Source organism: Caretta caretta, chromosome 3 (assembly GCF_965140235.1).
Source record: "Caretta caretta isolate rCarCar2 chromosome 3, rCarCar1.hap1, whole genome shotgun sequence".
NCBI classification, from domain to species: domain Eukaryota; kingdom Metazoa; phylum Chordata; order Testudines; family Cheloniidae; genus Caretta; species Caretta caretta.
In genome coordinates this window covers 25,974,111-26,001,000 of record NC_134208.1, presented here as the reverse complement: position 1 = coordinate 26,001,000, position 26,890 = coordinate 25,974,111, and the positions used below count along the sequence as shown (strand labels likewise).

At 43.8% G+C, this 26,890-nt stretch overlaps 1 long non-coding RNA gene across 1 annotated transcript in view; it reads right to left on the bottom strand.

Moving 5' to 3' along the window:
• Positions 1 to 16,248: 16,248 nt before the first annotated feature.
• LOC125634588 (uncharacterized) overlaps positions 16,249 to 26,890 on the bottom strand; it is a 79,220-nt gene continuing 68,578 nt past the window's right edge. The window contains exon 5 of the long non-coding RNA XR_007355965.2: positions 16,249 to 17,411. This is a non-coding gene — a long non-coding RNA (uncharacterized LOC125634588). The remainder of the gene's footprint in view (positions 17,412 to 26,890) is intronic.

Below are 26,890 nucleotides of genomic sequence, written 5' to 3'. Positions count from 1 at the left end.
TTTTTTTGTTGAAGAATTGTCACTTTTAAGTCTCTAATCAAGTGACCAGAGAGATTGAAGTGTTCTCCGACTGGTTTTTGAATGTTATATTTCTTTACGTCTGATTTGTGTCCATTTATTCTTTTACGTAGAGACTGTCCAGTTTGACCAATGTACATGGCAGAGGGGCATTGCTGGCACATGATGGCATATATCACGTTGGTGGATGTGCAGGTGAACGAGCCTCTGATAGTGTGGCTGACGTGATAGGGCCTAATCCCAGTCAACCTGCTATACACAAAGAAGGAAGTACCTCTTTGAGGTGCCTCTTTGAGTTTTGTTTTCCTTAAAGACCACAGTTTTTCCTTTTCATGAAAATGGGGTCTACATACTCTGTTTTGTTACCTTTCTGCAGCAGGAAGTGATTTAGAAACCATTTACTTTTTCCATTCAGACTGTCTGAGTGATCTTTACTTTCCTTCTTAAAATGAGATGATTGTGAGGGTTCTTTACTCCCAATCTGAAAAGAAAAGATGCAGGAACTAAGTTTGTGCAACACTGTTAGAAACTTTGCCTTTTCTGTCCCACAATAGCCACATCACCAGAGAAAAGCAACCTCGGGAAAGAAGGCCACCAACCCAGAATACAGAGCCTCAGATTGGAACTGTAAAACATAGGTTGGCTTGAAGGCTGACTTTCTTTCATGTTGAGAAGGGACCAAAGGGAGACAACACCATTACAGAGGACTGATGCTGTATAAGTAACATAGGCCCCTTTCCAAGTGAGAGGTGAAATCCATGTATGGAAAATCTCTGGGGCACAATCTGGTCTGCTGCTGGCAATAGAATAATCTTGGGAGTGAGCACAAACATCTTTAAAAAGTGATGGGGAAGACAACACCATTACAGAGGAATGATGCTGTATAAGTAACATAGGCTCCTTTCCAAGTGAGAGGTGAAATTCATGTATGGAAAATCTCTGGGGCACAATCTGGTCTGCTGCTGGCAATAGAATAATCTTGGGAGTGAGCACAAACATCTTTAAAAAGTGATGGTCTTAGAGGACCTTCTTTGTCAATTACATCAAGCCTAGAAAATGCTGATTCAGCTCCAAAAATAAAGCATCTGCCCTACTCTCTATGGGTCTGCATTTCATTCTCTGTAAGCCCTTTGTGTCAGTCTTTCTTCCAAACCTTTCACTGCTAGCAGGTCAGGGAGCAAACACTCTAGAAAAACCCTGCATGCCAAATTAGCACAGCTGTACACTTGATTCTGCTGATTCCTCTGCAGCACACTCAATGTTGACTTGAGGGAAGTTCTAGGAGGGTTGAAAAAAGCTATGTCCTGCTGAGGTGAGCATAACAAAGCTCATTCTGGCTTGGCAAGTGGTAGGCTAACTTTTTGGTTTCCTGATAGAGCTACTGCCTGTAGATGACAAAAGGTCCCAGGTTAAGTATTGAGTGTGCTTATAAACAGAACACAAACACAGTAAACCCCATCTCAGGAAAGGGACTCTGCGAATTCCTTAAGACAGCTCCAGTGTCTGGCTACCAACTGGAATATATAAGGCTAGTGGATGCAGAACAGAGACGGTGTATTTAAAGTCTTAATTGTTTGATTCATTGCTTTTCTTTTTTCTTTTCTTTCTTTCTTCTGACTCTTGGTTTGGTGTCTGGTTTTCACTTCCCGCTATAGAACTGATACTGCCTGTGTAGAAAACCCGATTTTGCTATGTACTAATGTCTGATGTGCTTTTGATCCCAGGGTACCAGTGCTTTTGATTCCACAGGTGGATTACCTTTATAATATGTGCAGGTACACAGGCTGTATTTCAATTGCCCAAACTACCTATCTCTTCTAAAATGTTTTTAGAAATCCTGATTTGCAACATTCTAGTAAGATATGATCTGACTCCCATTGAAGTCAATGAGAAGACTCTGATGAACATTGGAAGATGGATCAGGGTCTTAATGAACAACACAGCCATTGCCATTATCTCTGTTTTTCAAATATAGTGTGTATATTATTGCAACATCAAAAGCGCTAGGTCTCTTTAAAAATAGAGTATAGACTCCCAATGCCACCGCCAATATATGCTTAAAGCCCTCAATTAGCCAGGCTAAGGAGAATTTAATTTATAAATATCTAAATGCAGTCAGCCAAACTCTCTCCTTAGATGTGTAGACAAGGTTTCCATTGACTCTAATGGGAATGGTACATGTAAATCCAAAGCAAAGTTGCCTTTTTTCGGGTGTTTTTTTTTTCCTTTTTTTAAACGTCCTGCAAATTTCATCAGCTAACTGTGTGACCTCTATACTGTGACATGCCACTTAGTCCAGACTACACAGAATCATTATGGTACATATTGAATCACTGGCAGACCTCAATATAATTGTTATTGGAGAATCATCAATGAATGCAGGTGATTATTGTTGAGTCAAGAGCCCATTCCTGCAGGAACTAATGTTATTCAATATTTATTGCAATTATCTGGAAGAAAGCATAATAATTGATCTGAGTTGCAGATAACCCCAAAATTATTGAACATGGGTCATTTATACAGCACAAACTGGATTCCTTGATAAACTGGATGCAATCAAACACATGTCATAATATAGCCAACTGAAAGGTTCATATATGGCTAAGTAAAGAATGTAGGGCCTATTTACAGGATGGGGGTGTGTGTGGTACCTTTGGAAGAAGTGATTCTGAAAAGCACTTTGGGGTCATAATGAATAACCAACAGAATATGAACTCCCAGTGCAATGCTGCAGCTAAGAAGGTCAACACAATCCTTGGCCTGCAAGAATGATTCAAGGTCTGGAAAACATCCCTGACAGTGAGAGACTTAAGGAGCTCAATCTATTTAACTTCTAGATGAGTGGTTTAAGAGGTGAATTGATCATTATATGTAGCTACCTACGCAGGGAAATGGTACCTGATACTGGAGGGTTCTTTAACTAAGCGCGTAACAAGATCGTAAGTACTGGAATAGGTTGCCAGGGAAGGTTGTAGAATCCCCATCACTGGAGGTTTTTAAGAACAGGCTAGACAAACACCTGTCAGGGATGGTCTACATATATTTAGTCCTGCCTCAGCATGGGGGTGGATTAGATCACCTCTAAGGGTCCCTTCCAGCCCTACATTTCTATGATTCTATAATCTGGAAATGAGTTGCAGACTTTTAAACTTGCCTAGGTACATAGTGGATTCTCCGTCACTTAGGCATCCAGTCTTGCTTTAAAGACTCTTTCTAAAAGAGATGCAATAGCTCAAAACAGAAATTATAGCCTTTGTATGGAAATTACTGAGTGAGGTTCTTTAGCCTGTGTTCTGCGGGAGGTCATACTAAATAATCATAATGGTCCCTCTGATTTCAAAATCTATTAATTAGGCTGTGTCAGGGAGTTGGCTCAAACATATATTGCATAATTCATTATGGTTTTGTATAAATTATTATGATTTACTGACTGTCTGTTGTCATGCTTCTATGTATACAAGAATAATGATGATTAAAAATAAAGGACCAAATCGCGCAGTTCTCAGTCGCGTTTCAGCTGAGGAGGAAAACAGGATAGGATCATGATATTTGTTCCATACACCTTGGGATGACGCCACTGAGATTCCCTTTCTTGCTTCCCTCATTGCCATTCTTCAAGTGATCTTCCACTCAGGTCAGGACTTGGTTCACTCCAGAGAAAGCCAGCACCTCTTTAATGAGGCAGGTTGAGAGCAATTCAAACTACTTCCTCCAAATCTGCCCCAGAGGCTGCACGTGTCACCTCCATTATTGTGTTTCCACAGCAGTCCCCACTACAGTTGGCTGAAATTTTTTTTTGTTTCTCGGCAGTTTCAAACAGTTACAATTTTACTTTTGTGTTGAACGAAAAGTTTCATTTTGACATTGACCACTTTTTAAAAAAAAGTTTAAAGATAAAATTAAAGAAAAAGTTGCTTCAACCCCCTCCCCCCCCCAAAAAAATCAGACTGTTTTCTTTTGAAAATGTCAATGAAAACTTTTTTTGGCGGGGAAGGGTTGGGTTTTTTGTATTAGAAACTAGTAATTAGGTGAAAACTACATGCAGTCATTAAATGTTCTGGTGTTGCTGAATCTGCATTTTTTTCACAGAAAAAAAATACAGATGAAAACTTTTGCTCAGCTTTCGTCTCCTCCCCCCTCACCTACCAACCTGCTCAGAAAATTCAAGACACATTCAAGGGCGCATCAAAGATCCACACATAGCAGCAGACAGCTCCTCCACGGATTTGTTGAGCCAGCTCAGATACTTCTTAATTGAAAACAAAATATGGACCTGCTAGTAGAATTCTTCACAATGGCATTGCACCTACAGTTCAGCACCATGTGGTTAATCAGAATGCCTATTTTTCATTTCAGTTTAAAGGGATCACCATACAGACACACTAACAAGAAAAAAGTCTGAAAAGCAACCAAAAACTACAGGAGGAATAACCCAAAGGTTATTGATGTTTAAATGAAAAGGTTCTCATCAGGCTGAACTATAGCTAAACCTCTACCAATTATATTTAAATGTAATGAAAAATAAATACAGCTAAGCTTTTAGGAAAGCTGCTATACCTAAAGGTCTGTCAGCACTTCCATTATAAACACTAGTTTGTTCAGGGGATTATAAGTGCTGTAAAAATGTATTCCAGGCTGAAGCTTGGCAGACAAAGGTCCCAGTTTTAGAGCTTTTTTTTTAAGGGGTTAACAAAAAGGGATTGGCCACTTTTAAGCTGTACGATTGGTAGCCATTGGAATTTTCCAACACTTTTTTTCTTGGTGCTCCTCTAATTCAAAAAAGACTGATTTTAAACATAAAATGCTGCAGGTTATTATTAAGCCATGATGTGAACTAGTCGTATGCTGGTGGTGGTATTTGTACAGGGTTTTGTTTTGAACAGTCCAGTGAGTTCAAATACAGGTCAGCAGACTAATTATAGTTAGTCTTGTTGAGTGGGATTTGCAAGAGCACTCAGCACTAGCCTAGCTCAGTGCCCAGGAGGAGGACCATTGACGTCAGTGGGAGGAAATGTTGAGCGCTTTTGGAAATGCCACCCATAGTCTTCTGTGATATCACTTCTCTGTTTTACCTCTTCTTTTGTGCCCTGTCTTTGGGATAGATTGTGGTGCCACCCTGAGCCTTGGGACAGCACAGCCTTAGTGGTACAGTTCCCTCCTTGCTTCCTTCTTGCTGCTGGCCTATGCCAGTTGGAAAATAACACCCACTGACCTGGCATTAGAGGGCAAGTTCTCACCCATTCCCAGCAACTTACTCCTCATCTGCTCTCAAAGGTAGGGGAGCAAGCTGGCATGCAGCACCCTCAAATTCCTGTGTCTGGATGTGAGAATCTGAAGCAAGGACATAAGAGGAATTCTTACAGTTCAGCCCAAGCTAGAGTCTATATGTCTTATGTTTTTCTTCAGGATCTCTGACAAGATACCCCATATTGGGTCAATTTCATCCCTTGGTGTAAGTACACACAAGCCATTGGAGTCACACCAGACTCCATGTTTTATTCTATGTTTGCTAGAAGTATGTGGAACTCTCTCAATGCCCTTCACAAGGTTCAGCAAACATCTTCATCATAGCACTACCAAGGGGAAAAAACCTAGGTGAGAGCCCAAAACTTGAGAGGAAGAGAAATGGGACCTATGTGGCATGCTCCCATAAGCACATTAAGTGGTTCAGATTGTTATCTGGAGGCATGACCTCTTGGAGGGAGTCAAGGACATTTCTTTATCAACCTGAGTGAATAAATACGGGTGCAAAAGCCTTTCAAAATTAATGCAATATAACCCTACCCCACAACCCTAATTAATTTCTCTAACCTCAACCCTTCCACCCTGCATCTTTCTGCACATCTCTGTGTATGTGCACATGTGGTGGGGTAATGGGCAGGTATGGCATGGCCACCAGTGGGGGAATAGTTATGGTGCCAAATGATGTTCAGGGAGAAGACTGGAGGGGCTGCCTTCCCACTTAGAACCCTCAAGATCCACAGATTTAGGAACAGATTTCACTCTGTCTTCCCTCAACAGTCTAATTGCTTTTGTCTCTATGTATTAGAGAGTGAGGTTTATACGAAGTGCCTTGTCTGGGAGGAGCATTCCTGCCACTTGTCTACTGTGTTACTTTCTTGCACTGTGGAATATTTTTCTTTTATTTTCATAAGAAGATGAGTTAGGGACAAAGCGTCAGACTGGATTTCTCACTTGCTTGTTTGTTTGCTTGTTAAATCAGCCCCCTTAGTGCAACTTTAACATCTTTTGAGATGCATTTTTTTATTTTAAATCTTCACACAGAATGATGATTCATAACATTCTGGGTAGGAGACCATATTTATTTCTATTTCACTTTGCTAAAAACGCAACAGCTCTAATATACTTCCTTACTCCATTTTTAATACTCACAAATTATATGAGGATTTTCAGGGTTAAGAGAGTGGGAAAGAATTGTACTGATTAGGTAGAACTAAGAAATACCAAGTTAGGTCAGGTCAACATGGCCATCTTTAACTAGTTGGTTAAAATCCCTTATGAATTCTGTTTCCAGACCCTCTCAGAAAAGAAGGCTGTATCCTTGAACAGGTCTGTCACTTCACAAAGGGTGCTGCACATCCCTATGAAATGTCCATAGAACATAAGAACAGTCATAGAGGGACAGACCAATGGTCAGTCTGGCCCAGAATCCTGTCTTCCAGCAGTGGCCGGTGCCAGATGCTTCAGAGGGAATGAACAGAACAGGCCAATTATTGGGTGCTCCATTCTGTCATACAGTCCCAGCTTCTGGTAGTCAGAGGTTTATGGACACTCAGTGCATGAGATTGCATCCCTAACCATCTTGGCTAATGCCCACTGATGGACCTATCCTCCATGGCTTTATCTAATTCTTCTTTGAGCCCAGGTTTCAGAGTAACAGCCGTGTTAGTCTGTCTTTGCAAAAAGAAAAGGAGTACTTGTGGCACCTTAGAGACTAACCAATTTATTTGAGCATGAGCTTTCGTGAGCTACAGCTCACTTTGAGCTGTAGCTCACGAAAGCTCATGCTCAAATAAATTGGTTAGTCTCTAAGGTGCCACAAGTACTCCTTTTCTTTGAACCCAGTTATACTTTTGGCCTTCATAACATCTTCTGGGAACAAGTTCCACAGGTTGACTGCATTGTGTAAAGAAATATTTCCTTTTCTTTTTAAACCTGTTTCCTATTAATATCATTGGGTGACACTAGGTTCTTGTATTAAGTGTGTAAGCAGAGTCAGGATGAGCTCCACCCTGACATCTGGTGGTGAGGTGTGGCAAGTTGTGGAAAAGAACTTCAGGGGCTGATCTCATTTGCATAAGCACACCCACCCCGCCTAAAATGAGGCCATAGCTTCCCAAATGGTCACTTTGGCTGCTGTGGGATCCCCAGTGTCTCTGTTATTGGGGCAGGAAGAATAAATTATTACCCTGATTATGGGAATCAAGGACAGTGGAAATGTACTTGGCCTTTTGTTATGATGGAGGGACTCGCCATCAACTAAATAGCACTCGCTAGGCAAGGGACATGGGTTCCAAAACTCTGTGAATAGAGAGAGGTGGGGACAGGTATTAATACTTGGTGGCATGGGCTCCCTGGTGAGGGCCTTACATGCTAATTGCTCTTCCTCCTCTCTCCACTGTGGAATATCAGAGCTAATTTTGATTCCATTAGGAGTCTAGTTACAGGCTGCTGAGCTGAATTCACTTCGGGCTAAATGGTGCACCAGCAGTGAGGCTCCCCTGCTACAAGCTGAAATCACGAAAGAGCTGAAGTCACTGAGTGTTGTGTTAAGTAGTGGGGGATCCTGAAGCTATATGGTGGAGCAGTCTGCGGGACGGTGAGCAGAGCGGCTGCAGAGCATTGTAGTTTGCGGGACGGTGAGCAGAGCAGTTTGCGGGACGGCGAGCGGAGCGGCTGGTAGAGCAGAGCAGTTTGCGGGATGCAGAGTAGAGCGGCTGGTGGAGCAGAGCAGTCTGTCAGATGCCTAGAGCAGCTCATGGGGCGGCTGGCAGAGCGGAGCCCCATGGAGAGGTGGGGCCAGCAGCTTTGGACCACGTAAGGTGCCCCTTAACCCTCCTCCCTCCCCCATCTCCACCCAGGTTGGGAGGTAAAACTCTGCAGATAAACTTTCGAACTCTGGGGCTGCCCTGACCAGGGACAGAGACTTTTGGGTCATTGGATTTTTGGGACTTTGGGTGATTTTGGGTTGCTGGAGTCAAGAACCAAAAGGAAAGGACACACCCCAATTTGCTCGGGGTGGGTTTTTTGCTCATGGGTCGTGTTATGAATCCTGTTGGTGGTGTTTCCCCAACATAATGCCACATTGTTTCTCTCTGTTATTAAAAGGCTTTTGCTACACTCAGACTATGTGCTTGCAAGAGGGGAAGTATTGCCTCTTGGAGGCGCCCAGCGGGGGTGGTATATATTTGTCCCAGGTCACTGGGTGGGGGCTCGAGCCAGTTTTGCATTGTGTTATTGGAATGGAACCCCTAGATACTGAACCTGGCCCTTGTTGCTGCCAACTCTGACAGGCAGAAGGGTTACATGTGAAAAGGTAAATAACACTTTTACTCCACACCATTCATAATTTTATAGATCTCTATCATATCCCCCCTTAGTTGTCTCTTTTCTAAGATGAACAGTCCCAGTCTTTTTAGTCTCTCTTCATACGGAAGCTGTGCTATTCCCTTAATAATTTTTGTTGTCCTTCTCTGTACTTTTACCAGTTCTAAGATACCTTTTTTTGAGAACTATTCATGCAGTATTCAACGTGTGGGTGTACCACAGATTTATATAGTGGCATTATGATATTTGCTGCCTTATTTTCTATCTCTTTCTTAATGGTTCCTTTTCAGAGTAGCAGCCATGTTAGTATCCGTAAAAAGAAAAGGAGTACTTGTGGCACCTTAAAGACTAACAAATTTATTAGAGCATAAGCTTTCATGAGCTACAGCCCACTTCATCAGATGCATACAGTGGAAAATATAGTGGGGAGATTTTATATACACAGAGAACGTGAAACAGTGGGTGTTACCATACAGACTGTAACAAAGGTGACCAGGAAAGGTGAGCTATTACCAGCAGGAGAGGAGGGGGGGCGGGGGGGGGGAGGGTTAGATTATGCCCACATTTTCATCAGTTGAGCAAGGGACTATGGGGGTAATAAGGCTCTGGATCCATAGATCTGGAACCAAGAGCTCAATAGACTTAACAGAATGTATTTCCTGCTCTCAAGAAAATGAGTGGATAGTGGAGCTGGGCCAAATTTTTTAAATTATGACCAAAATTTTAAAAAAAAAGTCTCCAAAAATCTTTTTTTCTTTAACTGCATAGTTGATTGGAATAGTTTATAAATTTAGTCGTTTAATTAAATTTTGAAATTAAAAAAAAATTATGGAAAAAATCTTCACAAAATCATCCGTGTATTCCTCCCTCTCCTGTCTCCCCGCACCCTCCAACCACAACGCTGGTGACGGGAGCTGGGAGTGGGTGGAATCTTGGCGCCACTCTCCCTTACGCTGGCCAGAGTAGCTCGCCAGGCATGAATGGGAGGTAAGTTGCACCTTTTCAAGTTTCATGAGGGTAGTAGAGGAGCAATTGTGACTGATTGGGCCGTGGAGCAGTTTGGCAGGGCTGCTGACTTAGTTCAAAGCCTCAGCCTGTCCCTAAATCTCACTTCACAGATTTTTTTTCTCTTTTGATAACCCCTACTGGTTAAACTCCATGGGCCAGATCTTTAGTTGGTTTAAATGGTCATAACGCCACTTCTTCCTTCCTCTGGAGTTAAACTAGTGACTTCTGTTTCTATACTCATTTGTCTTTTAAGGGGAAAAAAATCAGATTAAATCAATTCTGATCACCCAGAGTGGTGTTGAAAAAGGGAATTTCGCTTCTTACCCACTCATTCAGAACAGACCCTTTAAGACTCTGCTTTTGTTGTGTGCAAGAAAGCTCACGAATGTTCAATATAAGAATAAACCCCTCATCCTTCCACCCTCAAGGATGTATCTTACAAAGCCAAACACTAACCTGTTTGTAGCTCTATTGTTAAAATGTTTAGTTATATGATACACCCCCATATTGCATTCTCTGACACTGGGAATCATAAAAAAATATTGAAAATGGATTCTGGAATGTACATAACCCGCATTCCAGACAACAGTGGTTGGTGGCATTGTGAGCACTTCTTATATTATGAGGTGTTACTGAATGTTTCGGTCTCTTCAGCCTTTTATTAGTTCTGCAGTAGATTCCATACTCACAGATGTTTTAAAGCCAGTGATTCCAACAAGAGCCCAATTTTTGCCAAAAGTTTTACAGCTGAATATTTCTTGGCATTTGTGAGCAATGATTTCATCAGAACGTGAACTAAGTCAGAACTGCTGTTGAAAGACATCGATTCATAAAACAGCATTGCAAAGATTTAGGACTTTTATTTGCTGTAGAGTTTGGTTTCCATTTGCCCAAGCCTCTGATACATGCATTTCTTGGGAACTGATATAGAAGTTATACAGGCCCTTTGTACAATTGAAAACCCTCGTATGGAACACCATAGTACAGTGCCCTGTCACATAATTAAGGACTTTACAAGGATATTGTGTTCACACTTCTATGTACTTTATTCTAACAACTCTCCCTGTGCCATGTTTGAATTATTATAAATGGGCTAGTGCAGAATGGTGCCTCAATAACCCAAGTAGCAAAGCTTTGTTTAAAATTCAAACAATAGCTGAATACTGTCTGTTTGTTCCTGATCAACACTCGGTTCAAAAAAGGTTGCACTTTTTTAAAAGGCAGCAAATGTGGACAAATATTAGCTTTTGAAATTAAAGGGGAAGTTATTCATTCACTCAGCAGTGCTTTGCAAGCTATCAATCTTCCAGGTATTTCTATTAGCTTTAATCATCAAGGTTGTTTATTTGGAGCAATTTCTAAGAGAATAAAGGTACCTTTTGGCTCTTATCTCCTGTCATCAAAGCATCCATTAGGAAATCCAAGCCCTTTAGGTAAGCTCAAGGGATTACTCAAAGAGGTTTTCTTGAAACAGGCAAGAATTTGGGGCCCTCTCTTCAGTGCACAGGAGTTCAGTTGAAAACCATAATCTGAAAGGGGAGGTTTATCTTGGGTTTTATGCAATTTGAATAGGATTTTGTTCAAGGGAAATCTACAGATAAAAGCACTTTAAGTGGGTTGAAACAAAGATGAGCCAGCATTCCTAATAGTGCTATTTCTAACTGCATTGCTCTGTCAGATGAGGGGTGAGGGGAAGGCTGCTTGGGAGTCTTACAATTATCACAATAGCCAGAGGATTGGCCCACCAGCCAACTAACTAATATGTTTAAATAAAGAAATGCTGATTAGATGTAATCTGGTAGGTATTGCAAGCTTTTCACACCAGTCAAAAGCTCTAGCAAATGTCATTGGGGCTTTTGTGACAAGGGGGTTTTGTGACAAACAGGAAATTCGATGGGGGTGTAAAATGTAAATGAACTTTGTAAGTAAGTGAGTCCTTAAGATAGGGATGGATTCCAGCTGCAATGCTTCACAAATATATCCAAACCCAAACTTTGCAAAGTTTACAGGTGTATGGTTTTGGTGTGGCCCATTTTTGAAATGAAGAAGGCAATAGGAAGATTGGAGCTACATCTGAACTTAGCCTGTGACTAGGGTGATTTGGATCTGGAGTTGTCTTGAGTCCATCTCTGATATTAATACAGTAATTGCAGGGAGGCACTGTGGCCTAGTGGACAGAACACTAGAGTGGGACTCAGAACACCTGGATGTTATTAATTATATTCCTGTAGTTCCCAGGAGCCCCAGTCATAGGCCAGGAGTCCATTACGCTAGGTGCTATACAAAAACAGAAGAAAAGCTTCTATCTAAGTAGCAGCAAGAAGCCTAGCTGCCTTACCAAACCAGTGATGAGGGAACTCTAAGGAAAATTATTACGCTAGGATCTCTTGGGAAGGAACGACCTTTGTTTTACTTTAGACTGTGAGCTCTTCAGGGTGGGGATTTTGCCTTCTTCTATATTAGTAAAGTGCCTAGTATACTATCATTGTCTGAATTAAACAATCATTATAATTATACTAACAGAGTATAAATAGAAACACTATTGCTACCATATTAAGTACTAATTTTTCAGCCTTCTAATACAACATTTGTCCTTCTCCAAGAAACATTAGGTAGACTCTCAGCCTTAAATTACAGGTTTGCTACATCAGGTTAGTACGGAGGGGGAGCAAGGTAATAATTCTAGCATTTATGCACACTGCCTGCATAACGCCATAGGGTATTATTCCAAGGGTTAGTAGTACAGATGCTGTGAAGAACACTTTCCTAGGCCCTTCCTCCCACATCAATCTAACCTATGTGCATCTCTGCAGAGCCCTCAAATTCATGCAGCTTCAACTGCCTCAGAGTCCATCTGCTGCTGGAGATCTTGTTACATGATGCCATGGAGGAGAACTATTACAGCAGTTCTGTGGGACAGAATACTAATGACTTTCTGGAACAGTCTTCCGTTTACCAGACAGTCCATTGTTCATTCTGTCCTGGTGTAGGTTCAGTCCCAGTTTCTACCTCACTGCCAGTTTTACCATCCCTGATGAAATTGCAATGTGCGCTGGCTTTCTGAATATTTGAGACTGGCCATCCCATTAAAAAAATAAAGTATAAGACAGCATCTTCTAAATCCAAAGATTTTAGATCTGCAGAACTCTTCCCTCGTTTTGACAGAGGATGTATAATCCAGGGAAATAAATTACACTGCAGGAGAACCTCTCTTTTAGCATTTAGCAGGACAAGATTCTGATTTTGCAATGATTCACAGACTAATAGGATAGCACAGGATCAGTGAAAGGCAGATTGGTCCTTTAATGAGGAGCTTCATATGTCCGTTGTCTGGCATGGCAGGAATTTTGACACTGACATCAAAGGAATCAGGCTTGGGCACTAGACGATTTTTTTTTAAATGTTGCCTGCAGTGCATTGCACCTGGCTGTCCTAAACCACGCTGCCCATTGCTCTGGGAATATGCTCAGGCATGCCAGCACTCTACTCTCACATCATGACAGCTTAGGTCAAAGTGAGAAGGGCGGGGTTTACCCCGGGGTTTCATTGGTTAAAATCTTGCTTTTTGCATCTCTCAAGAGACAGGCTTCTCTGTTCTATTAGCAACTAATAGCCTGAGCACAAATATTTAAGGAGAAGGGCCCCACTTGTGACCGTTCATGTGGTTCTTTAATTCAGCTCTGGTGCCCTGTGATAATAAGCTGGGAGTGAATGCTGCCACTGAGGAGAATGGGCCTGCCAGTGCTTTATTCCTGTGATGGAAAATTTCAGGAATGACACTTAAATTCTGCTCTCCTTCACACTCAGATAAATTTGGAGAACTCCACTGTAACCAATGGGTTTATTCTGAATTTACCCTAGTATAATAGAAGAATTTGACCCTGAGTCTTTATAAATAGGATTTTGTTTACTGAACTTTTTTTTTCACCTCATTGGATCCTATTAGTGTTTTCTGACATGCTAAGAAAGGTGCCATTTCCCCTTGATGTTGATTTTATTAAATGTATCGGGTCAGGAACCTTTTGGAAAGACTCCTGTTCTATGTTACACACAGCCCCACTAAGATTTGGGTTTCTTTTAATCCTGGAACTCTTCACAAACATTTCTCAAGGGCATGTCTACACTACAAACTTAAATAACATTTATGTACAGCCACCGCTATAATTAAATTACTGGCGCATGTCCACACTGTGCACCGTGTGTCGGTGGAGCACATCCACATTAGCAGCTCTTGCATCGACACAGAAATCAGTGCACCATGGGTAGCTATCCCACTGTGCAACTGGCCACCATCTGCCACAGAGTGTTCTGGGAAGGTTTGCAATGCCTCCTGGGGGCAGGCTCAGTGTCCCTTGATGCAGCTTTCTCTATCCCATCATTCCATGGGCTTCCTAGTATGTTTTAGAATCATAGAATCATAGAATATCAGGGTTGGAAAGGACCTCAGGAGGTCATCTAGTCCAACCCCCTGCTCAAAGCAGGACCAATCCGCAACTAAATCATCCCAGCCAGGGCTTTGTCAAGCCTGACCTTAAAAACCTCTAAGGAAGGAGATTCTACCACCTCCCTAGGGAACGCATTCCAGTGTTTCACCACCCTCATAGTGAAAAAGTTTTTCCTAATATCCAACCTAAACCTCCCCCACTGCAACTTGAGACCATTACTCCTTGTCCTGTCCTCTTCTACCACTGAGAATAGTCTAGAACCATCCTCTCTGGAACCCCCTTTCAGGTAGTTGAAAGCAGCTATCAAATCCCCCCTCATTCTTCTCTTCTGCAGACTAAACAATCCCAGTTCTCTCAGCCTCTCCTCATAAGTCATGTGTTCCAGACCCCTAATCATTTTTGTTGCCCTTCGCTGGACTCTCTCCAATTTATCCACATCCTTCTTGTAGTGTGGGGCCCAAAACTGGACACAGTACTCCAGATGAGGCCTCACCAATGTCGAATAGAGGGGGATGATCACGTCCCTCGATCTGCTGGCTATGCCCCTACTTATACATCCCAAAATGCCATTGGCCTTCTTGGCAACAAGGGCACACTGCTGACTCATATCCAGCTTCTCGTCCACTGTCACCCCTAGGTCCTTTTCCGCAGAACTGCTGCCTAGCCATTCGGTCCCTAGTCTGTAGCTGTGCATTGGGTTCTTCCGTCCTAAGTGCAGGACCCTGCACTTATCCTTATTGAACCTCATCAGATTTCTTTTGGCCCAATCCTCCAATTTGTCTAGGTCCCTCTGTATCCTATCCCTACCCTCCAGCGTATCTACCACTCCTCCCAGTTTAGTATCATCCGCAAATTTGCTGAGAGTGCAATCCACACCATCCTCCAGATCATTTATGAAGATATTGAACAAAACCGGCCCCAGGACCGACCCCTGGGGCACTCCACTTGACACCGGCTGCCAACTAGACATGGAGCCATTGATCACTACCCGTTGAGCCCGACAATCTAGCCAACTTTCTACCCACTTATAGTGCATTCATCCAGCCCATACTTCTTTAGCTTGCTGACAAGAATACTGTGGGAGACTGTCAAAAGCTTTGCTAAAGTCAAGAAACAATACATCCACTGCTTTCCCTTCATCCACAGAACCAGTAAACTCATCATAGAAGGCAATTAGATTAGTCAGGCATGACCTTCCCTTGGTTTTGCGCTGCTTTTTAACAGTCCCTGTAAATTGCCCACCCAGCATCGCTGTTAGAAAGCATGGATCCTGCACTGCTCTCCAGTATTGTGATGAGCATTATGAACACAACGCCCCTGATCCTGCAGTATTTCATGAGCTGCAACTCTGATGATGATGACACTGTGGCATCTGTCCTACTGTGTGCCACAGAGAGAAACAGTTCAAGATTGCTGTTAACATTCATGGAGCAGCTGCACATGATGGGCCATTGGTTCTGGGCTCGAAAAACAAGCACTGAGTGGTGGGATCGCATCATTATTATGTAGTTATGGGATGATGAGCAGTGGCTGCAGAACTTTTGGATGCCCAAATTCACCTTCCTGGAACTGCCTGCTTAGCTCGCCCGGGCCCTTTGGATCAGGGACACCAAAATGAGAGCAGCACTACTAATTACTATGGTGGCTGATGTCCACATTACCCTCCTTCTGCTGGTAGTGCGTGCCCTCTCCAGGATCACTTCCACCAATTGAAGACGGGCAGTGTGCAGGGCTGAAACTCAGCTGCCTCACGGGTTCTCAGCTCCTCTCTCCCTGCTGGGAGTGGGGGACATCCACCCAGGGTCCCCGAGTGGGGAGCTGGGGGCAGTTGGGCTCTAGCTGCCTAGCTTTCTTGTCAATTTCACAGTTCCAGCATGGAGCCCTGAAACTGACAAGACAGCCAACAGCCAATGTAAGTAAGGGCAGTGTCTACACAGATATTACATCACCCTAATTACACCAACATAAGCCCTACATCTCTCATGGAGGTGGAGTTATTATGTCGGTGCAGTAGAGCATGTACATCGGTGGGACAAGGCTGTAGTGTGTACACTGACATAAACTGGTTGACGTAAGCTACCTTACGTTGACCGGACAGCGTAGTGTAGACCAGGCCTATGTGTGTACTATAACCCTGCAAATGCACCTGTGAGTACTGTCTCTGAATGTTAGCAGTTGTCACTGTACATGGGAGAATAATAACATTAAGTCACGTTCCAAAAGTTCAGTTTTATTCCACACCCATGAACTAATGGGTAACCTACACATCATACAGACAGGGGGAAGCATCTTTAAAGGGGACAGAATAGGAAATTCACAAGCACATTTGCCAATGAGGACACACAGCTGGGTGTGTGTCCAGGTATCATTGTGTGAAACTTCCCTCAGGGCAGAGGTGACAGTAAGCTGGTACGCCCCAGTACGGCATACCGGCAAGAGCCGGTGCACCGTACCGGGACCGGCTTCCCCAGATGGCAATTTAAAGCCCTGGGGTAGCAGCGACGGGCCTCCGGTGGGTATTTAAAGGGCCCCGGGGCTCCAGCCGCCGCTACCACAGTGGAGCCCCAGGCCCTTTAAAGCTCTGCCAGAGCCCCGGGGTAGCAGTGCCAGCCAGGAGTCCCCAGGGCTCCTCAGTGATTTAAAGGGCTCGGGGCTCCACTTCGGTAGTTGCAGCTGGAGCCTGGGGCCCTTTAAATCGCCCCTGAGCCCTGGGGCTCCCAGCCGCCTCTGCAGCTGGCAGCTCGGGGGTGATTTAAAAGGCCTGGGGCTCCCAGCCGTCACTACTGCAGCTGGAGCCCTGGGCCCTTTAAATCAAGATTTAAAGGGCCCGGGGATTTAAGGCCCTGCCTCTTCCGGTTGAACCCACGGCCCCTGCTCAGGACTCCGGCGTACCGGTAAGTCCTTTAACTTACTTTCACCCCTGCCTCAGGGTGGTGTGCTTGGGGTACTGCTGAGGCTCCTGAGAAAATGAAGAATCAGGGGGGAGGTGCAGGAAGGCAGTTCTGTATGGGCTTCAGTGGGAGATGGACATGGATGTGTTCAGCCTGAAGTTCAATCAGGAACCGCATCCTGTCTGTTTGCTCCCCAAGCAGTGTTATCATCTGTTCCTGCCCCAGTTTCCTATCCTCACTATCCCTCTGCAATTCCGCACTATTGCCTCCCTCCAGGCTCTCTGCTCATAATCTCAAGCACCAGGAGACTGCAGCACATCCTTGAACATGTCTATTTACTCCTCCAATTTCTTTTCCCTATCTGAGTGAGGCACTCAGCTGCTGTGGGAGACCATCAAGGGCACATCTGTGGGAGTGTGGGAGATCATCAAGGGCACATCTGTGGGAGTGTGGGAGATCATCAAGGGCACATCTGCATCTGCTAAAGAAACAATAGGCAGAGGAGTTATTATCAGTGCACTTACACCCTGGATCCAAACAAATAACAAGCACATCTTTCTCTTGGCACTTGCGCAGCATAGTGGTAGCCTCAGCCAGGGGAGGAGGTGAGTTGGTACACAGGGGAGGGTAACCATGGGGTATCAAGAAAAGGAGTACTTGTGGCACCTTAGAGACTAACCAATTTATTTGAGCATGAGCTTTCGTGAGCTACAGCTCACTTCATCAGATGCATACCGTGGAAACTTCAGCAGACTTTATATACACACAGAGAATATGAAACAATACCTCCTCCCACCCCACTGTCCTGCTGGTAATAGCTTATCTAAAATGATCAACAGGTGGGCCATTTCCAGCACAAATCCAGGTTTTCTCACCCTCCACCCCCCCACACAAATTCACTCTCCTGCTGGTGCTAGCCCATCCAAAGTGAAAACTCTTTACATAATCAAGTCGGGCTATTTCCTGCATAGATCCAGGTTTTCTCACATCCCCCCACCCCCATACACACACAAACTCACTCTCCTGCTGGTAATAGCTCATCTAAACTGACCACTCTCCAAGTTTAAATCCAAGTTAAACCAGAACATCTGGGGGGGGGGGTAGGAAAAAACAAGAGGAAACAGGGGTATCAGTCACAGTGCATAGAATACTGGCACCATTTTCCACAGGCCAGGGTGATTGGAGCTGATATCTCACTCCTGAGGTTAACTGAGGCTGCAAGGGTCCAGCTCCCACATGCGTGTGGCTGCAGACCGGGTCTTTATGCTGCTAGACTGTGTGCTGCTATGGTGCCTGCTGAAGTAATTGCTGAGTGGCATGGCAAAGTTTCCTACCATGGGAGACGAAACAACGCAACCTTTCCAAGAAACCTTTGGCAGAGGATTGCAGAGTACCTCCAGGAAAGTTTCCTATAGATCTCTATGGAGGATTTATGGGACATCCCAGTGTGCATAAACAAATTTTTCCAGAGGGCCCCTTCTGCCTAGCTTTACAGGTGTATGAGAAGCAGATTGAAACAGTTCCTGCGTTGGTTATTTCACTACCTCTTGTAGACTGATTAACCAGTTGTGTCTCTGCAGTATTGCAGCATTATGAGTATTTGCCAGAAATTTCCTCGTCTGCATCAGGCTCACCAGAGCTGGACTGTTGGGACTAGCAAGACTGCTCAGGACTCAACTTGCCACACCACCAGATCTCCCTGCCATGTGCCCACTATTCTCCTCTTCCTCCACTTCCTAGCACCTCCACGTCCAGCACATCATCCCCTGGGTTCATTCTAGTGGCCAGTGACTTCACAGGGCTCTTGGCAGTGGTGGTGGGGGTCGCCACCAAGGATGGTGTGCAACTCCTTGGAGAAGCGGCATGTCTGTGGCTTCACACTAGAGCATCTATTTGCCTCCCTTGCCCTCTAGTATGCCTGCCTCAGCTCCTTGATTTTTACACAGCACTGCAATATGTCTCTGTCATAGCCGTTCTCCACAATGCCTTGAACAATCTTGCTGTAGTTATCAAAGTTCTAGCAGCTGGAGCAGAGCTGTGACTTCACAGCCTCCTCGACACACCAACCCTGGAGATCCACCACTTCCCATGGACTCCAGGCAAGAGCACGTTGCCTGCGTGGAACGGGCATGGTCAGCTGGGCAGTTGCTCTCCATGCTGAGCATGCAGGAAGAGCAATTTCAAAACTTCCCAGGGCTTTAAAGGGGGATGGGCATTCACCTGTGTACCTGGCTGCAGGGCAGCAGAGTTCAAAATGGTGACCAGAGAGGTCTTGATGGACATTGTGGGACACCTTCTGGAGGCCACTCAGAGCGACGTAAACAACGCAGTTTCTACACTGACACTGTGTCACTCTAAATACGTTGCCTCTCGTCCAGGCGGTTTTATTAGGTCGATGTAGTAGGCGAGTTAAAACGTCGGAAGGAGCATTTCAGTGTGTACACCTCCATAGTTAGGCCAGTGTAAACTGCCTTATGTCAGCTTAACTTTGTAGTGTAGACATGCCCTCACTTTTTCCTAGTATTTCACACACAAGTGTCTCTTCATTTAGGGATCTCTCATTAAAATCAGGATATCTGGTGAATAAAGTGATGTTTAGCAGGAACAATAGGTTTTTGTACAGTGGTGAAGTGGGTATGATTAGCGAGCAATGAAGCTGCTTTGTGATCTGAACCTCTTTGCCCTGTAAATCAGCTATGACATTTCACCAGATTAGGATTCTTCACCAGAAGCTTTGGCTGGACTGACAAAACTTTTTAAACAAAATTTTTGGTAATGATAAAATAAAGAAAGGTAATGGATACTCTCTAGATCCTCAAACAGGTATCACTTTTGATTCTGGCCAAAAGGTCTCTTTAATCTGAATCAGTTGCCTCATCCCTGCTCAGGATGGGGTTGAAACTAGTCTCTGTCTAAAAGTGAGAAAGATCACTTACGCCCCCTATAATTTATTTCTTGATTATTATTTGTATTATAATAGCAGCTAAGTGGCCCCAGCCGAGATCTGAGCCTCCTAGTGCTAAGTGCTTTGCAAACACATTTTTAAGAGGCAACTCCTGTCCCAGACAGCTTTTAGTCTAAATAGACAAAACAGACACGGAAGTGTTATCATATGGGGAACTAAGCCACACGAAGTTTAAGTAACTTGGCCAAGGTCACACACGAACTCTTCAGTCTGGTCAAGATTTGAATGTAAGTTTCCTGTGTCCCCAGCCAGGTGCCTTAACCTCAAGATTCTCCATTCTCTGATATAGTGATAGGTTACATATTATTATTATTATTTTATTATCATCACAGTGCCTGGACCCCTAGTTATGGCCAGCACCTCATTGTGCGAGGCATTGTGCAAACACAAACTGTGTTCAAATTTTAAAACTATATTTTCTAGCTAGCCCAGGAAGGCTTTAGTCAACCTCCCAGCCACATTCCCCTTCCTCCACCTGCCCATATGTTTCCCCATATTATTACTGATTTTATGACTACTTGGACCCCTATTTATTTAATTAAATATTAGAAGCCAAAATAGTATAGCTTCTCCCCAGGGGTAACAAAATCATGGCTAAGGCTACAAATGTTCCGCATTTTCCTATTAAAAATCTGTAATTTTACAGAGGAAAAATGCAAAAAGCAAAAAAAGACCAACAGACCCTCTCCCATCCCCCAAAATTCTACCAAAGTCATAAAGCCTGGAAAAGCTTCTGAACAGATGTTTTCCCTAGAAACATTCCAAAAATATGAAAGCACACATGGCATACTGATCTGCTTCTTCCTTTACTACATTCTCACTCAGAGATAACAAATGCACCATGTGATGTTGCCATAGCAGCCACTTGTATTTTACCATTGACTGAAGCAGAAGAAACAGTTGATACATCCCTGCATTTCCTGAGTATTGGACTTGCTGCTCTAGCAGATTATGCCCCAGGCCATTTGATGTTATTTTTCTTTTGGAATTATGCATATGTAGTATTTTACATAGTATCTATCAAGGTATAGGGATGTCCTTCAACCATCAGAGCTGACCAGTGTAGAATTCTTCCTGTCCTGGGGGACATTCTCTCAGTAGAAATCTGGCAGGGGCAGCTCGACTGCCACCTATGTCAGCTGCCCCTTTCCCACAACCCTGACAAAAAAGGAAGGAGGAGTATGGTGAGAGTATTCAGCAGGCAGGTTATGGGTAGGTGGGGGATCATGGTGATGCTTCTCTATATCTGATCCTCCACTGGCATATGTTCAGGTTACAGGTAACTTGTTCTTGGGCTGGCTGGCTCTCAGTTAGGAGCCCCAGTTGACTCCCTCCAGCTCCTCCCCATTTACTCTGTCCAAACGGAGATCAGACAGAGTGGAGAGTCGAGCCCAGTGGGATTTCTATAGTTCTTATCACAATTGTTAATGGATTTGTCTTCAACACCCAAGTGAGGCAGGACTCCTGTTCTTTTTATCAAAAATACAGAATCATAATACTGAGGCTATAGAGAAAATCACTTATACTAAGGGAATAAATTCAGTATCATTTTATGTTTCCTGAATGAATGTCTCAAATTGTGTCCTACTTTTGGACCGTGGTGAGTTGAGGGCTCTGGATGAAGCATGGCAATATTTTTTTTACAGCGCATGGCACCACCAACAATAATTTAGGAGAGGATGAAAATTTTAACCAATGGACGACTTAGACAAGGATTGTAGGATGCAATTATTTGGCCACGGGTAACATTTTCAAAAGTGCCAGAGACTAAGTAGCTCAAATCTCATTCACTTTAAATAAGACTAGCTTCAAGGGTCTAAGTCACTTTTGAAAGTGGGGCATAAACACCTTTGAAAACTTTACTTCCAGTCTAGAGATCATCCAAAACCAGAAATAGTATCTGAGCTGATGCTATTCATAGAATCATAGAATATCAGGGTTGGAAGGGACCTCAGGAGGTCATCTAGTCCAACCCCCTGCTCAAAGCAGGACCAATCCCCAATTAAATCATCCCAGCCAGGGCTTTGTCAAGCCTGACCTTAAAAACTTCTAAGGAAGGAGATTCTACCACCTCCCTAGGGAATGCATTCCAGTGTTTCACCACCCACATAGTGAAAAAGTTTTTCCTAATATCCAACCTAAACCTCCCCCACTGCAACTTGAGACCATTACTCCTTGTCCTGTCCTCTTCTACCACTGAGAATAGTCTAGAACCATCCTCTCTGGAACCACCTCTCAGGTAGTTGAAAGCAGCTATCAAATCCCCCCTCATTCTTCTCTTCTGCAGACTAAACAATCCCAGCTCCCTCAGCCTCTCCTCATAACTCATGTGTTCCAGACCCCTAATCATTTTTGTTGCCCTTCGCTGGACTCTCTCCAATTTATCCACATCCTTCTTGTAGTGTGGGGCCCAAAACTGGACACAGTACTCCAGATGAGGCCTCACCAATGTCGAATAGAGAGGGACGATCACGTCCCTCGATCTGCTCGCTATGCCCCTACTTCTACATCCCAAAATGCCATTGGCCTTCTTGGCAACAAGGGCACACTGCTGACTCATATCCAGCTTCTCGTCCACTGTCACCCCTAGGTCCTTTTCCGCAGAACTGCTGCCTAGCCATTCGGTCCCTAGTCTTTAGCTGTGCATTGGGTTCTTCCGTCCTAAGTGCAGGACCCTGCACTTATCCTTATTGAACCTCATCAGATTTCTTTTGGCCCAATCCTCCAATTTGTCTAGGTCCCTCTGTATCCTATCCCTACCCTCCAGCGTATCTACCACTCCTCCCAGTTTAGTATCATCCGCAAATTTGCTGAGAGTGCAATCCACACCATCCTCCAGATCATTTATGAAGATATTGAACAAAACCGGCCCCAGGACCGACCCCTGGGGCACTCCACTTGACACCGGCTGCCAACTAGACATGGAGCCATTGATCACTACCCGTTGAGCCCGACAATCTAGCCAACTTTCTACCCACCTTATAGTGCATTCATCCAGCCCATACTTCTTTAACTTGCTGACAAGAATACTGTGGGAGACTGTGTCAAAAGCTTTGCTGAAGTCAAGAAACAATACATCCACTGCTTTCCCTTCATCCACAGAACCAGTAATCTCATCATAGAAGGCGATTAGATTAGTCAGGCATGACCTTCCCTTGGTGAATCCATGCTGACTGTTCCTGATCACTTTCCTCTGATGTAAGTGCTTCAGGATTGATTCTTTGAGGACCTGCTCCATGATTTTTCCGGGGACTGAGGTGAGGCTGACTGGCCTGTAGTTCCCAGGATCCTCCTTCTTCCCTTTTTTAAAGATTGGCACTACATTAGCCTTTTTCCAGTCATCCGGGACTTCCCCCGTTCGCCATGAGTTTTCAAAGATAATGGCCAATGGCTCTGCAATCACAGCTGCCAATTCCTTTAGCACTCTCGGATACAACTCGTCCGGCCCATGGACTTGTGCACGTCTAGCTTTTCTAAATAGTCCCTAACCACCTCTTTCTCCATAGAGGGCTGGCCATCTATTCCCCATGTTGTGATGCCCAGCGCAGCAGTCTGGGAGCTGACCTTGTTAGTGAAGACAGAGGCAAAAAAAGCATTGAGTACATTAGCTTTTTCCACATCCTCTGTCACTAGGTTGCCTCCCTCATTCATTAAGGGGCCCACACTTTCCTTGTCTTTCTTCTTGTTGCCAACATACCTGAAGAAACCCTTCTTGTTACTCTTGACATCTCTGGCTAGCTGCAGCTCCAGGTGCGATTTGGCCTCCTGATATCATTCCTACATGCCCGAGCAATATTTTTATACTCTTCCCTGGTCATATGTCCAACCTTCCACTTCTTGTAAGCTTCTTTTTTATGTTTAGGATCCGCTAGGATTTCACCGTTAAGCCAAGCTGGTCGCCTGCCATATTTACTATTCTTTCGACACATCGGGATGGTTTGTCCCTGTAACCTCAACAGGGATTCCTTGAAATACAGCCAGCTCTCCTGGACTCCTTTCCCCTCATGTTAGTCCCCCAGGGGATCCTACCCATCTGTTCCCTGAGGGAGTTGAAGTCTGCTTTCCTGAAGTCCAAGGTCCGTATCCTGCTGCTTACCTTTCTTCCCTGTGTCAGGATCCTGAACTCAACCAACTCATGGTCACTGACTCCCAGATTCCCATCCACTTTTGCTTCCCCACTAATTCTTCCCGGTTTGTGAGCAGCAGGTCAAGAAAAGCTCCCCCCCCCCCCAGTTGGCTCCTCTAGTACTTGCACCAGGAAATTGTCCCCTACGCTTTCCAAAAACTTCCTGGATTTTCTATGCACCGCTGTATTGCTCTCCCAGCAGATATCAGGAAAATTAAAGTCACCCATGAGAACCAGGGCGTGCGATCTAGTAGCTTCTGCGAGCTGCCAGAAGAAAGCCTCATCCACCTCATCCCTCTGGTCCGGTGGTCTATAGCAGACTCCACCACTACATCACTCTTCTCTCGACCGTTGTTTCAGAAAAATTGGACCTGAGTCTGATAAACCATTCTTGAATTTGCATTTGCAGAACATAAGCTTGACTAATAAAGTTTTACAAAGTCAAACATCCTTATTTTGTCCAACTCTATTTAACCTAGAGTTGGGCCCAAACTCCGCAAGCATTGGAGGGTCTGAGTAAATGTAACTCTCACAGATCTTGGGAGACAGACCAGTCCTCGCTTACAGACAGCCCCCACAACCTGAAGCAAATACCAGCAACCACACACCATACAACAAAAACACTAACCCAGGAACCTATCGTTGCAACCTATCCTTGATTCTGACTGTATCCTAGAACCTAGAGCCTGATGCCAACTCTGTCCACATATCTATTCAAGTGACACCATCATAGGACCTAATCACATCAGCCACGCCATCAGGGGCTCATTCACCTGCACATCTACCAATGTGATATATGCCATCATGTGCCAGCAATGCCCCTCTGCCATGTACACTGGCCAAACCGGACAGTCCCTACGCCAAAGAATCTGATGAACTGAACTGTAGCTCACGAAAGCTTATGCTCAAATAAATTGGTTAGTCTCTAAGGTGCCACAAGTACTCCTTTTCTTGGTCCGAAATGGGCCATCTTGATTATCACTTCAAAAGTTTTTTTCCCCTGCTGATAATAGCTCCTCTTAATTAATTAGCCACTTACAGTTGGCATGGGTACTTCCACCTTCTCATGTTCTCTATATGTATAAATATCTTCTTACTATATGTTCCATTCTATGCACTGTTCTTTTAACCTGGATACAGATCACTCTTGGTTTAGCTTTGGTTTAGACCATCACTGGTTTTACATATCTCTAGTGAGGACACCTTACTCTTGCAAAAAACAAAAAAAAAAATACAGTGGCAAAAAATGGTCAGAATGTTGACTTTCAATCTCATCTCATACACAGTACTTCAGATAAAACAATGCCCCTTAACACTTCATGGATCATTAGCTCTATGCTGACTCAGAGGAGAAAGTAGCACTTAGGTTAAGCAGTCTTGCTTCCTTCAGCACCAGGATTATTCTTTGGGTCTCTTAAAGAAGCAGTCACCAACCTAGCCTATGATGAAATCATATGGACATGATATGGCTACAAGCCATTTTATTCTAATTGAATTTTTAATCAAATAGCATGTCACACATGCTAAATAATGTTCTGTAATGCATATGTACAAAGGGAGAGAGTTATGACTAGTGCCATTAACTCTGAATTTCTTGAGTGTTGTGTAATTAAAAGTTTCAATATTTTAAATTTGTAGCAATAAGGTCCTTAGTGTGGCAAATAAGCATATGTAACTTAATTTTCATTTTATTAATATTCATATGCACATGAAATTGTCTGTGGGTATTGTAATACACAGGCCCAAGCAGGTATGTCATCCTTGTGTTTGACAATCTTCTCAATATTTCACTGAAGAATGAAATATGTGTGGTCTCTGCCAAAAGCTAAGAACTAGCTGATTGTCATAGTTATTGTGAGATGTCTATATGGGAAACAATTTTAGATCTATATGACATGTAGAATATTATATTCCAAACCTGTTGGGAGTGAAACTTATCACAAATCAACATAAGAACAATGAACACCCATAAAGTCAGTCTACATTTACAGTCTGAACTACAGGTAGGCTGGAGATTTACAAACCAGGAGAATTTGTGGAAGGCGGGGCCTCTGGATGAAGAGATGATAGCTTGTGAGTATATAAAAGCAAAAGAAATGGCCTAAGTGGTGATCTATTACAAAAGGAGACTATCAGCTGCGGGTCTCATGAAGAGTGGGTGCCAGCTCTCTGAACTGGTCAAGTGCTGAAAGAACTAACTTGTGGATGAGAAATACCTTATTAGACAGGAAAGTAACTTGTAGAGGCTATAAATGCTCTTTTAGGCTGTTTTTTAAACTGTAACCTTATGTTTCCAAATCTTATACTTCCTTTTATTTGAATATTTCTCAAATTCTGTTAAATAAACTTCAATTTGGCTAATTTGGTTCTACTACAAACCCAAGTACCTTGTCCAAAGAAGGGTGGTGAACAGAGGTGAATCCCGTGAACTGGGGTAGACTACTGCCATGGAGCAGCAAATTGGTGTATATTGCAAGTGCCCAGAAGGTAGGGGACTGGGCACTCAAGTGTAAGAAAGTGAGGGTTGTAATTTGCTAGCTTACAGAGGGAAAGAGTGGGCCTTGCAGAGCTGGGAACAGAGCACCTGTGTTTCCAGCAGCCAGTGACTGGGAGAGTTTTCCCTGATGGGATTCCGACAGGGCTCCCTCCCACAGTAAGTAGGTGGTAACGATTCACCCCTCTAATGTGCAACGCCTTGTTTGAATGTAGCTATTAATGGCTGGCTGTTGAACTGGGAGTTTGCATCTACACATCCTTAAGGTCAAAGCATCCTCTACCCTCAGCTGAGGAAGGGGATCCAGGAGTGATTTATCAGCCTGCAGGTAAGGTTAAGGAAAAGGGATTCATATTATTTTCTTGCCACAGCAAA